The sequence below is a fragment of the Temnothorax americanus genome, unplaced genomic scaffold, assembly GCF_048541705.1.
Source record: "Temnothorax americanus isolate GAGA-0224 unplaced genomic scaffold, ASM4854170v1 Scaffold27, whole genome shotgun sequence".
Lineage (NCBI taxonomy): Eukaryota > Metazoa > Arthropoda > Insecta > Hymenoptera > Formicidae > Temnothorax > Temnothorax americanus.
This window is the reverse complement of record NW_027509411.1, coordinates 955759-970651: the sequence shown is the minus strand read 5'-3', so window position 1 is coordinate 970651 and position 14893 is coordinate 955759. Positions and strand designations below refer to the sequence as shown.

At 41.6% G+C, this 14893-nt stretch overlaps 1 protein-coding gene and 1 pseudogene across 8 annotated transcripts in view; one reads left to right on the top strand and one right to left on the bottom strand.

The window, feature by feature from the left end:
- The window catches only part of Kug (FAT atypical cadherin kugelei), a 351540-nt gene that overhangs the window by 266911 nt on the left and 69736 nt on the right, over positions 1-14893 (top strand). The window lies entirely within an intron of this gene.
- LOC143899483 (uncharacterized) lies at positions 4070-6343 on the bottom strand (annotated as a pseudogene). Its single transcript, XR_013257509.1, has 5 exons — positions 5519-6343; positions 5189-5391; positions 4989-5091; positions 4605-4735; positions 4070-4407 (listed from the first exon to the last, which is right to left on the bottom strand). The product of XR_013257509.1 is annotated as an uncharacterized LOC143899483 (transcript).

Below are 14893 nucleotides of genomic sequence, written 5' to 3'. Positions count from 1 at the left end.
TTAATTTTGATTACGATATAGCCGATGTATATTTGCAAAAATATCCCGGACTCTCGCTACGCGAGTGTCGGCGGCCATCCTATTTATCGCGCGTGATCTGGTTGTATAATCCGACATGGCATATCACGCAAAAGAGCAAGGTGGATTACCTGGCCGCATAATAGCGCGGAGTCCATACGCGCGCAGAGAAATCACGCGCGAGTTCCATGAGCGAAACATCATGAGCGAAAACAGGCGTTCTCGGTCGTGTTTCGCGACCGCAACAGGCCACCGTCGCGGATGATTTACGCGATTCCAATGGACACGATTCCGCATTAGCGCAACCCTCCGCGTCCGCGCGATAATTGAGCGCATCCCCGCGCAGTATGCTGAATAATGCACATGCTTCGGGGCGCGTTATACATCAAAATGTGGGAAAACCACTCCCCGCCACGTGCGCTGTAATCTCCAGCTTTGCGAGCGATTATTTTTTGTCAGATAAAACACGTCGGAGGATCGCGTTTGTTCTCCTCGGAAGAGGGAGAAAGGCAAACAAGGAGTCTGTGACGGATGTACACGCGACAGGGAGTGTTTCCTTCAGTCTCTGCCGTCGCCCCCGAACGTTTGGGGAATATTTCGCGCGCTAAACATTGCGGTTTATCCACGCGACAGATAAAAATGTACGGGGTATATGCATATATATATATGTATATCCCCAGTGTGTTTCCTTTTATTTTTTATAACTCACCGTAAATGCCGCGCGGCCCTCCTTGCAGTCCTCGCGGTATAATCTCTCTCTGTCTTTCAGTACTTAATCGTCCGGTAATAACAGCTTGAAAGGGTCGTTACGCGGAACGTTGGTTACGCACTTTTTATTCGACTACGGCGACTACGCGCGTCCGCGTTATTATTTGCCTTTGCGCTCCGTTGCCTTGATTGCGAGGTGGCGCGAAATTGCCGGCTCTCGAAGCGCCGTGGAACGCGAAAAATACAGCTAGATATACGCACCTCGCTCATCTCCTACAATCGGAATTTTATACTTTTTCTCAAATCCGCGCATGACATACGCATCGTGCCATGTTTAAACGAACGTTTAGGGTTTATCGAGGGTTTAATTGTAATGTTATGTTACGTAGAATGCATTTCTTCTTAAATTTAACCTAAATCGCATCCTCGTTCGTTTTGGCGTAGAGTCCGACCCTCGAGGTTCTGGAAACACGTACATCTGTAATACGGATTTCGAATTCCGTTCTCGCGTCGTTGATGGTTACGAATATGACGCGGTGCACTATGTAAATCATATCAGTGTGCACGAAAAGTCGTGACAAGCTTCCGAAAGTCTGAATAGAGATACACGGAGTCGGTGAATAGACGAACTTCATACCTACGTTTAAAAAAATAAACAAATAAAGATTTTTTCAAATATTGAAAAATTGATAGAAAAATAAAGCCTTTCCGGCACGTTAAAGAGTAAACAAAAAATTTTTTTGGGAACGTTGAAACCCAATTTAACACAATTTACATTGATAAATGGAACGGTTGCAATTATATTTAGTTTGTTTTGAACCTCGTAAAATCTTTACGAGCACTCGAAATATTTGACCAGTTCGATGGCTTTGAAATGTTCTCCAAACTAAAAATCTCGTTCCAATACGCTTGAGGAAAATACAAAACCGACTGGGCAATTTAATTTTAAAAGTTTAAATTTTGCGAGATTTTTTATTTGCTTTGTATTTTATTCGTTTTTTAATTCTTCCACTGCTGTACATATATAATCTACGTTTATGTGTATATGTGCGCGATTAACCGATTTAGAGAAATTAATCCCCGGATAGAAGAGAGTAATAAATGAAAGCAGAGACACACCAGGAATAGATCGGGAGACACGAAGGGGATGTACCGGAGACGTCACGTTCCGGTCATAAATATCGTTTTCTGTCGGCGGGCCAATTAGTCGCGAGTAACGACGTTTCACACAGCTTCGTCGGAACTGTTAAACGCGTCGAGATTCTTCGGTACCCGTCTTATTCGCGCTTTCTCATAACGAGGGAACTCTCTCTTGCCCCCTTTCCGCGAGCATTACAAGCCACGAAGAGACGTGAGGCGTGATGCACATTCACCCGCTCCGACTGACGTCGCTTTCATCCGGCCGGAATTGCGACAACTTTATTTTTAACACGGTAATAATATTAGCGGGAACGCTTCGCGAAACGCTTCCAAGTATCCCTCGTAATAATGACGCGTTAAGGCTACTAATGAAAACTCTCTTTTCACTACCTCGCGAGATTAACCGTCTTAATTGAGAAGATGAAATTAGGACGGTGAATCGACGCTATACGGCGAACGTTCATCGAGAACTCACGCGGGATTACACGATTCGCATTTAAATAATAACTGCCGTCGCGAAGGATAGAATCGCTGGCGCGCAATCGCTAATTGAATTGCAGCCGGGCTTATACACGGGAGATCTCGTCCATCTAACTTCGCACTTCGAGAAGTTCATTCATCGGTGTAAAGTTGTCGCAATTCCGGCCGGATGAAAGCGACGTCAGTCGGAGCGGGTGAATGTGCACTGTTTGGTGAGAAATGAACGTCCATAATTTTTATTAAAATAACCAGACAAATTTGGTTAGTCGCATTCTGGTTGAAGTAACCGGACAAATTGGATTAGAACAACAAAACGTTTGATTGTAATACGATGACAATATCTCATTAATGTAACCAGACTTTTTGTTCGATGAACAACTGTAATCTGGTTCATTTATCCAAATAGTAAGGTTAATATAATTTTATGCATTATTGCTTTACGTTTATGTTCTACTTGCATTAAATGAATAATACAACCTTATTAATGTATATAAATATATATATATATATATGAAATAAGGTTGTATATATTATCCGTATTCAGGGTAAAATAAAAGATTACATATATATGATAAAATTACTGTAGTATTTTTATAGAAAGTAATTTATTCAACGTCTTTTACAATATAATAAAACAGAAACCGTTCGCAGTTAACTAATTAAACTTAATATATAAATTGATAAACCTTAAGCTATATTGATATTAGGTATAAACTTAGCTTTAACATCGCACGTATCTTTTGTAATATGACCTTGAATGAGCTTCTCATCAAAGCGACTTCCAACTATATAATCTCTATATAGTCTCTATATAATGTCCACTGTTCTTCATTTTTTGCAGTCTTTGGTATTCTGTTTCCATATTTCTAAAAGGTTCTTTAAGAATTTTTAATCCTTTCTCTATCGCAGTCAATACATCTTTACTCAAGATCACATTTTCCAAATTGTTTCTAATTGAAGGTATTAAAAGTGATGAAATGTTATTGAGAAGATCATGGGTTTCATTCACTATGTTTTGAACAATATTACGTGGAAGACTTGGAGTGGCATAAAGCTTAGTTATAAAATACAAAGTCTTGTACCGTAATCAAAATATTTTCATTGTTTTCGGAATTATCACTATTGATCGCATTCTGACAATCAGCTACAGCGACTATCTTCATATCTTGATTATGAGGCATGCTACCACAATCAATATCAAGATTTGTTTCAGATCTGTTAGTAGAATGTGATATGGCGGGAACTTTATGAAATGAAATCAAGTGTCTACGAAAGGCACGCCATCCTTTAAAATCTCTACAACATTTTTCTTCTTGACACATAATTTTGTTATTTAAATCATGCCATCGATGACTCATTTGAATATGAAGATAGAGCGCTTTAACGGACAGAAATGGATCATGCTTACAATCTTTTATAATACAGCGAGACATGATAACATTCATCACAATGACCATGTATTAAAATTAAAACTTGCATTAATCAAATTAAAGAAAAAGGAACTATAACTGCTTCTTTACAAAAACTGTCGAAGAATACTAAATAAAATAAACTAGTAAATAAAATATAATAATTCTCTCACGAGACAACTCAAGTCATTTATATAGAGTATATGTTATATATCAAGAAAGCCATAAAAATAAAATAATAAATTTTTCCAAAATTTGTAATGTTAAACTTATAATATTACCTTGTTACAAAAGAAAACAAGTTAAAAAACATATTATTTTTTGGATAAACATTTTAATTGCTTACTCACTTGAGGTATTGTTTTGTCCCACTGTGTACGTAAGTCGCATACAATGCCAATTGCAAAAAATACCAGATAGCCTCACTCTGAGGAAAATATTCGGCATGCAAAGCATGTACGCATTTAAAACATACATCCACTGCTGTGCGAATGTTATCAAATCTATAATAGTTCTTATCAATTACTACATAAAAATCCTTGCACAGTGATACAGTAGGTCCGACAGCGATAACATGTGGTTGATTTTTGGTTTTCATGTGTTGAGCTCTGCTTCTAATTCGTTCTACATTTGGCACCAAATCATTCATTACCTGAATAGAATAACTTTGTAAGAGGACAAATACACACACACACACACACACACACACACACACACACACACACACACACACACACACACACACACACACACACACACACACACAAACATTAAATAAAATTAAATAAATAAAAAATAAACAAACATCTTTGTTAATGTTTGTCGCAAGTATAGTTTCAAATAATTTACCTTCACATGAAGAATGAATCCATCTATCATTTCCTGGGTAGTAGGTTTCCATCTCTTTCCATTTGTTAGTGGTACAGGAACTGGACTAAAGAAATGTCCCAATTTTAAGAAAATATTTAAGTGACAATTATCTAAAAAAGCAAAGTAAATTTTTCAATAATAAAGGTTAACAGGAGATAAGGAAAAGTACCAATAATATTAAAAACAAACAAATTAAACACATTTGTAACGTGAGATGTGTAATCTTATGTACTTAATACTTATATACTTAATATCTATAGCAATAAGAGAGAGAGAGAGAGAGAGAGAGAGAGAGAGAGAGAGAGAGAGAGAGTAATATATTGTTTCAAAATCATTCTATATAGATATATATAATAATGTTACCTTCCAAAGACAATAGTAATGATGCTTTCCTTGCAAACTCCGTCCATTTACTCCACATTCGCGTATCGTAATCAGGATATAATTTCTTAAAATCGGCTAGAAGCTGAAAAAAGAAAAAAATAATGAAAAAGTAATCTTTAATTATCCTAAAGTAACATCTTTCTATTGTTGCAGATTTACGCACTTATATAAAAACTTACTAATTTGTAGCCAGTTGTCAGTTGAAAAGCACCGTATTTTATGATATAATCATATACGCTATCCGTTTCTCGTCGTAGCTGTGCTAATCTTACTTCGTAAGTCGCATCCCATTTTTCTTTCACTTCTTCGTATGGATCTTTATGACAATAAAGCCACTCAAGCTTTCCAAGCAAATCGTCGTTTACATTGATACTATTTACAGCTGTGAAAAATAATATGTATATGTATTGCTTTTTTTTACGAATTATTAATTTCAAATATTTGAAATTGATTTTGAATTGATTCAGTCACTTTACTTTATACGTCAGTAATTTATACATTAATCATACCTGATTCATCAGAATTTGTCGAGTCTCTCCTCCTTTTTTGCCTCAATCCACTTACGCGTAAATGTTTAAGATAATTTGTATACTTGTCGTACAGTTTGCCTTTGGCATTTACTTTTTTTCCCGTTGAATATCTTTTATATGGAATGTAATATGCCTCCTGTAAAAGTATGTAAAAGTTTAGCATTTAAACCATTTAAATTTCGACGTTGATTAGACGTCGATTCGATGGGTCATTTCTCGCTGGGTATATGGTGTAAATTATACATTGGCTTATTATAATACAATGGCGTGGTATTGAGCAGTCTAATGTTGCATCCGAAATCGAATCTCGTAATAGTTATATCAAACTATACAAACCTTTGAAGATTTCGATGTAGTCTTCATAACCCCACTCACGAAGTAAATCAAGCGTTTTCGTATCCATCTTATTAGTGCACTAAGCTGTATATTGTCTCGCACAGATATACTCGGACGAAACGATGGCCGCGCCGGCCGCGGGGGTGATGCTACACGTCGTACGTCGCCGTCGCACGTCGCCGTCGCACGTCGCCGTCGCCGTTGCCGTCGTGGCCGCGCGCACACACGTCGTTCTCGTCGCCGCCACTCCAGAAGACGATCTACCCGCGCGGGTCCCACGTTCGCGAAAACGGGATAAGGACGATACGCGGGGAGAGGTGGTCTCACTCGCGCACGTCAACACACATCGCCTCGCCACGGGGACGGGGATATCGTTTCCTTCGCCAACAGGGACGAGGTCGCGTCTCGCGGAGAGCGAGAAAGAACGCGGGAATCGCCGCGAGTCCGCCGGTAGCCGGTACCGATACCGTCCGCGCGATTTAATCACCGTCACTGCGACATAGTCGTCGTCGCCGTCGTCGTCGTCGTCGTTGCCGCCGCCGCTCGCCGCGGTGAAGAGATGGCCGCACAAACGCAATCACGCCGCGCTATCGTGAACGCCTGAACGCAACAACGTCACGAGGTTGGGATGTCGCGCGTCGAGGCGGTTGAAAAACAAAAGAAAATAGTTTTTGCGCGAGCTTCAGTTTAACACAATAGGTCAAAATACCAGACACTTGAATGTTATTACTAAACACACGCGAATCAAACTATAGGATTAACGTGACTTGTATGATTACGATAACCAGAAATTATGTTTAATTCCACCAATACTCCTTTAATCATACATGTCACGTTAATCCAACTATGCTCTTCTTCCCTTCCAGGTAGGAATATACAAATGGCCCAGTCTCGAGCCAGGCTTGATCCAATGATGAGAAAGTATGGGCCAAGCATGGCAACTACGCTGGTCCAAGCCTGGTTGAAGCCTGGGATGATAACCTCGGGCAAAGCTCGGGGTTCTCGAGGTGCCAGGCTTGGCCCAAGGCTTGGGTAACAATGAAGCCAAGCTTGGCTCAAAGTAAAAAAAACAATACTGCCAGGGCTCATTTCTCTTTTACAAATAATTATATTTAATATTTAATATACATATATATTGTTATATAATATACTTATATAGATTATTAATTGTAACCTCGTTGCTTTCGGCCGCCTTCCCTATCGCCAGCTCTTGATAGAAAAGTACTTACGGCTGATAATATTTGTACTTTCTCCTCACTCTCCACATATTTTTCTTGTATATAATCTGAAAAAGTTACATATTATTGCATTAATTATTGTATAAATAATATATTTTAAATGTACTTACTAGATAAACGTGTATAAGTCGTGGTTTTACTGAAATTGAGTTTTGACACTCCTTTCAATGACCTCCCATAAATCAGCTGAACGTTTTTTTTTTTTAAAAATTTTCCCATAAAATTTCGCATTCCCCTTTTAAACCGCGACTCCCATGAGTAATTTGAAAATATGTCTAAAAATTTTTAAAAAACCAATCAACCGCTCTCCCGCCATCCATAATAACAAACGATCTGCATCAAATCAATAAAATCATCTCGCGGAATAATTAACTACGTTGGTTAGGGATAGGCCCCTCTTGTTCCCCCACGACTGCGAAGAAGGCGAAGCCGAGAGAAGTGGCGAAGAAGAGCAACTGCGAAGTCGCGTGCACGTTGCTGTTGACTGCACACGCGATGCATCGAGCGTACGGGATCGACTTCCATCGCTATGTACTAAAGATCGTTCGGCAATCGACTCACCTGTTTGAACCGAATGCATTTCACGTGGTTATTGACCTTTAAATCCGCGAACACGCTACCGTCCCTTTCTGCTACTTCTCTCCTCGTATCTTCTTCATTTGTCTAATTTTGTACATAGGCTATACATAAAACACATAGCAATGTAAATTATAATTAATAATCAATTATCAATATTATTATTATTATTATTGTTATTATCATTATTATTATTATTGTGAGATACCTATATTCCAATCTTAAGCTGATGAAAGCTATCCGCTCGTCGCGGTCAGGATCTATTTATCCGGCACAAAGGTCATTTTGCGTCCCACTATTTTCGCTCTGTTTTATTAAGGATGATAAATTCCGGAAGGCGTGTCCCGTTGCGGCATTTCCGCGCCTTATTCCACCGGGACTCCCGAAACGGTGGAGAAAAGCCGGATGAAATTTATTCGTCGCGCGCGCCATACGACGGAGCACGTGCACGTGGAACGACTGCACATCTCGTTGTACGCGTGTCAACGAAGCCCAGCGCGGCGGAGAGGGCCTCGGCTCGGAGTCACTTCGCTCGCCGGAAAAATCCACGACCCCGATCCCATGCAACATCGGGGCGCGCCCTATCGTTTCGGCCGGTCGTGCAACTGATTCGTATGAATTTGGATGGCACCCGGTGCTGAATAAATCCCGGACGCGGACGCTATCGGGACACAAGATATACGGGACATTCCGCAAAACTTGCAAACGTACAAGCGGAATTTTATTTTGGCAAAAATTCCCCCTTCGCCAGAATGGAGTGTAAATTTATTTGCGGAATTCCGCCTCGCGCCATGACTTTTTAATTTCCAACATTAAATATTAAAATGTCACCTGGCGAAATTTTAATTTTATAAACTAAAGTGTGCCGTCTTATAGATAAATTGAAGGACAAGAACTTCTTGTCTTGGTGTCTACGTAACGTCGTGTGCATATTGTACGAAAATAAGCTTTTGTCAAATATATGCACGTTCTTAGAAGTGCATTTTATAGAAGCCGTCGTTTCTTTCGATTTCCGGGGATGTGCTGCATTCCGTATTCCATGCATCGTTCTTGCAGGCCGATGGAGGATCGCGACAAAATCTTCGTATAGCGAAAATCTTCGGTAGCAAACCTACGAAACGCGTCCTTCCACATTTAGAAAAATAAAATCGCATAACGTTTCCGCAGAAAGACTAGAAAACGTCTAATTGTCCGCAAAATGAGTCGATGAGAAATATCGATAGCATTACGCAGGGAAAAAAAATGATGTTTAATCTAATTGGAAATAATCTTGTTAAGGGTCGATTCAGACACAGCCGTGCCGTATCCGTACCGTGCACGGAACAGAAACATTAGACAAGGATACCTATTGTCTCCATCCTTGTTGTACGCGAGCGTGCATGTGAGTGAGGAGAGATAGTGCTTGGAGAGACCACTAACACCAGAAGCTTGCAGTAACACAACAGTTTGTTTAACAACCAAAAATAATGCCGAAATTTTAAAGAGTGACATAATTTATAAATGTATTTGAATTTAAGTGAACTCGAAACGCGGGCGTTTTTAAGCGAATTCTATATCAACGCACTTTCACGCTTGTAGTGTTGAATAACTCGCGCGTGAATGAGAACTGGCCATTACAATATCGATCGACGACAGATCTTAACCTATACTGACACACTGTTGACGAGAGTGACGGCGCGCCGTAAGGCCCGTAAGTTCTATATGGGTTTTTATACCCGCCCGAGACAAAGAACGCGCCAGGGATGACGATCGCTTGGCTAAGGTCAAAATGTCATGGAATAGAAGCTTCTCGAAGTGAATATCGAAGATGCACATAGCCATTGTCCTCGTAATTATTGATCGTCGAAAGGACCACCGTGCCAGAGAGTGACTCGGCTTCGTATGGAGAATAATTCTTATAACGTGAGCGCGAAACAAACAAGGGGCAATCCGCTGTGACTCATGACACAGTCGTCTAAATGAGAATAAGAATATTTAAGAGCATTCGTGATCTCGAACATTCGCGATCTTAAACACTTGTCTAATGTTAACGATACGGATACGGTACGGGTACGGCACGGCTGTCTGAATCGACCTTAATTCAATAACGGTATTAGTGAAACAATACTTGGTTTACTAAAAGAAATACTTATTTTATTAAAACAAAAGCATGATGTTTAGAATTAACAAGATTATTTTTAATTAGACTAATGCTGTTGATACATCATTTTTTTCTTCTTGTAAATGATTTAATCGTGATGGAATTGAATACATTAGACACACACACACACACACACACACACACACACACACAGAGAGAGAGAGAGAGAGAGAGAGAGAGAGAGGAGAGAGAGAGAGAGAGAGAGAGAGAAAGAGCTTAAAGGCTTAAAGGTCTCGGGTCTTGTTCTTCGTGTCTTGTCAAAAATATTCAAGCTAGATATTTTTATTCCAACAAGTGCTGTCAGTGAGCATCGATAAAAAAAAAGACACGCTTCTCTCGTCGTTTCGTAAAAATCTGTCATATGTTTCGTCGCACGACGAGCTGTCTGATTCGCGGGAATAAATCTCTTCCAGCAACTCCTGAAAATCCAACGCGGGAAAATCCACGTGGTAAATCTAGCCTTCCTCGTCCGCAGATCCACAAGATTTCGCAGGTTTTATCGCGTTTCTGTTAGAGGACTTTTCTCGAGTATAGGATTTAAAGGAGCTAAAAGACAAAATACATTCGCATTACAAGATTAGGATTTAGACTAATTTAATTCCTCGCCAATTTTAGCCGCTCGCGTGTTGCCGTGTGTTGCTGTAGCAAGGCAATTGCAATTAGTGTGTAACACTAACATCTTCGAAATTATAATTTCGCACGTCGTACATCCTTCCTTCCATCTTCCGCGTAACAAGATCCGTCTTCTCATTAACGACGTTTTCGATCGTTCGGGATGCATTAGCGAGAACGTTGGAGTTTCGTCGTAATAACAGAGACGAAAATTTCGTTATCACGAAGACGCGACGTTCTGAATTAGTCCCTCAGGCAATTAATAGTTGTTTCACGAGAAACGTTTCTTCTTCGAAGATTCTCTTCCTGCATCTAGATATACATTAGGTTTGATAAGATTATTGTTTCTATTTATCGAATTTTTCTGTTACCGTATTTTTCTATTCTTTTTCAAGCTGTTGTATATAATGATAGATAAATTTCTTAACGTATAATTTTTAACGTATTTAAATATATTAACAGTATACATTTTTTACAACATTATCGATAAATAATAACAGGGCAATATAACGAAAGATCGCACAAGGCTACGTCACATTTGATCGAATCGTACAAATCTTACGAACGTGTAATCTCTGAAAGCCAGAGCGAACTACTTTAAAGAGACGTCCAAGAAATAAAAGCAGTCTGAACGGTAACCGAGAAGCCGGATGCACACGATACCCTTCATCTGTCGGCTTAACCACCTTCCATGTTTCATCTCTCTACACGCGACGTATTCGCGAGCTTTCTCTGGCTAACGTTATACCGCAACATTTTTTGGCGCGTTTTATATCGTATCAAATGAATCGTAATCTCTTTCTTCTGCGTTGACAGATTTTTCGCGAACATTGTTCATGCTTTCTGGAAAGGAGGATATAGAGTCAGTAAAACGTTTGAAAATTCTTTCAATCGTTATCCAAAGATATTTTTTAACCTTTTAAATTTTACTCCAAATTACATAAACTTGTAAGTCAGTCAGTCAGCAAAAAAAGGTGCTTCGTTCTCGAACATCAAGTCGTATCTTGCTGCAACGAACTTATCATTTGCGCTAATTATGCGTTTGATTCACGGTTCACGGCTCGCGATTGCGAATTAGAGCGAGTTATCGAAAGACCATGATTTATCACGACAAATCGACGACAGCAATTATCCGTCGAATCCGTTTTTGCTGACCTCTCAACGATGCGATGGTCCAAATCCGTTTTTTTTTTTTTTTTTTTTCATTGGATCACCATGCGACATGCCGAAGAGAGACATTGCGATCATGTCAGAAGAAACAAGTCGGTCGTTACATTTTCCGATTTGCCCGCAAAACTATTTCGCTTCCGTTTCAATCTTTTTATCACACTTTCTCTCTCTCTCTCTCTCTCTCTCTCTCTCTCTCTCTCTCTCTCTTTCTCTCTCTCTCTTTCCTTTCTCCCCCTTCCCTTTCTCTCTGTCTTCATCTTTCCTTCGGCTCACGTTGTCGTCGAGGAGACCAAAGTGAAATCAATTTAGCTGCGGCAAAAACGCATTTGTCCGCGATACTTTTAATTAACGAGCGGTCCGTCGGCGGCGGGATCAGAGAATCCTAATTAGCACGAGACTGGAACACGAGATGGACGAACCCGTTCAATGTACTCGACAGTCGACACTACTCGGGAATAAACTCGCTCTATACAATAGATCGCGCGAGCAAAGAGAATAATATTTTCTATATCTATCGACGATGGGACAGATGAGGTTTTGAATTAGCTTAATTACTATCAATAATTATTGCTGTTCCGCTAATTATCGATTACCATTAATAAAGCTATATCAGCTATCTGAAGCAAAAATGCCACGAATAACCGTCAGAAAACTTCTTTTGAAATAAAAGCATAAAACCAAACGTTACGGGATTAAGATTCAGTTCCAAATTGATATCCCGGCAATTTCAGATGCTTTCGTTGTTTTGCTTTAACAAGCACAATTAGCGTGTAACATCTTGAGATAATAGTTTTGCGCGTTATATATCCTGTTTCATTTCGACGTAACAGAATCCGTCGTCTCATTAACGACGTTTTCTCAGTTGCTCGAGATACATACAAGCGCGCGAGAGTGTCGGACAAGTTTCGTCGTAATACTTAGAAACATCATGCACGAATTTCGCTCCTACGATGGCATTCTGAATTAGATAGATTACGATTTCGGATTCGCTGCATCCCGCTATACATTTAATGCAATCAGATCTGAAAACGCGTACCTCTAAGATTATATTTAACATCATTGTGCGTGCGCGTGAGAGAGAAGTAAGTCGCGACGGCACCGAGTTCTCGCAATTTCCTGCCTCTCCTTATAGAACGAGACGAGCAGTCGTCGTGCACGTTTCTCGCAGGCATATCGCGATATTATCTCGTCGGTCGGGGAGATGCCGCGGCGGCCGCGCCTGCGCCCATTTGATTTTTCCGGAGAGAAGGCGAAACGTAAACCAACGTAAACCTCTTCCGACAATTCCCCCCGGTGTCCCCGACGAAATTGCACCGGAGTCCGTTCATCCATCCGTCCGGTAAGTCCACGATCGCGGCCTGAGGTCTGACGTACTATACGGGCGCCTGTGATCTTCAGTTACGAAAGGCGGCGGCACGTGCAGCACGTGTCACGTCTGACGTGGACCATCAGTCACGGGCGAGAGACACGTCTCTCGGAAGCCGCGCCGCGCCTCGCCTCGCGCCACCCTCATCGCCCTCACCCTCGCCGTCCACCGGCTGCATGGAATCCCCCTTCGGTGCGCATCCCTCGGTGCCGCCGTATGCACGCGATGCAGCCCGACGGGGAATTGCATCGCGCGGATTGTTGAATACCGAATACGCGGATCCCCCTCGAGACACCTGAATACTGAAATACCGCGCGAAATATATTGTTTTTTCGGTGTACCTGGGATTGGCACGCGCGCACGCTAATTCTTCCCGTTGCGAACGCCATGGAACGAAATTTCTCTGAAAGCCGGCACGCCGCCGCTCTCGGAATCCTCGATTAGCGTTTGATAGAGCTCTAAAATTTTCGATTGAAAAATCCGTCGATTCTTTTTTTTCGCGACGTAAAAAAGTACAAGAGCGCGGTAAACACTGGAGTTCCCGATACGTGTCGATAAATCGCGTAAGATAGCGGCGTAATTGCCCCTGTCGCCAGGTAAAACTGCTGGATTAACTGTTCTATGCCCCATGATATATATCGTACGCCGCTCTACACCGTTTTCGCCAGTTTCAAACACGTAATTTATTTTTGCACGCCGGCCATCTGAAGTTGCAGCGCGCGGAATTACAACAGGGTGACAGGTGTTACATATTTTCAGCGTCCAGCGCGCGCGGCCTTTGCGCGCCCTCGTGAAACATCCGCGTCGAGCCAACGCGTCTACTTCATTAAAAGTTTGGTAATTAGCATTTTTATTCAGTTTTCAAACTTTATATACAACCCCCGAGCCATCCGCGCCTCTCGATATACGGCCGTGCATATAAGAAAGTCGCGCGGATGCGCGCCGCTTTGTACACGAGCGAGTTTCGCAACCTTTGACAAGAATTTATACCTGGCGGTCAGTTATAGCCACAAATTTACATTTTTAACTGATCGTTATTTTTTAACCGCTCGAAATTCTCTGTCTTTTATCACGAACGCCTTTTATCGCAGCGGACCAAGACCAGAGACTCGGGATCACGTCAATCTCTCATGACGCGCTTTTCCGACTTGGAGCAGAAAGTGGGTTCACGCGATCGCCGCGTGTTAAAGATGAAACATCGTTTACACGTCGGCTGTACATGGCCCCACGATTTCGTGAGAGATCCACGAACCGTTGGATTTTCCTCGGAAACGATGATTACTAGAGAGACATGCACGAGCTGCCCCCATTGTTCGGTCCGAATGCCAAGACAGAGCCCGCGTCAATCAAACGGAAAAGAGAACGCCGGAACCGCCTAGCTTGCGCAAATAAAACTCGATCGTGGCTCTCGTTCGGCCGGTACCTATCTCTCTCTCGTCCAGGATATCCACAAATAGAACGTACGTGTGCGAGACACGTTTCGCGGTAACGTTTTTCTTTACGTATTCGAGCAGGTGAGACACGTGAGACGCGGCCTCGTATTTTGCGCCCATCGGAAGAGAACCGGATATCTGCACGTGTGATTTTATGCAAGACCACTTCAGTCCTCGTCCTCGTCCGTCTCGTCCTCCCTCCTCGTAATAAGTGTACCGCGCAATAAGGGACACGCGATGTGCAGATTTCTTATCGCGGTCGCGTGTCACCGAACGTACATGTGCGACAAGACTCTCGTTACGACTCGTTATGATACACGCGGCCAATAACTCTCGACCAACTCTCGGGCGCACGAAATATTTCGATCAAAAATCCAATTCCGCCTTCCATAAAATATGGAATGCCAGTAACTACGTAATTAACTTTTTATCTGTCGCCTGGAGCCGCGCGGTGCAATAATGAACGTTCCGCGCGGAGGTGAA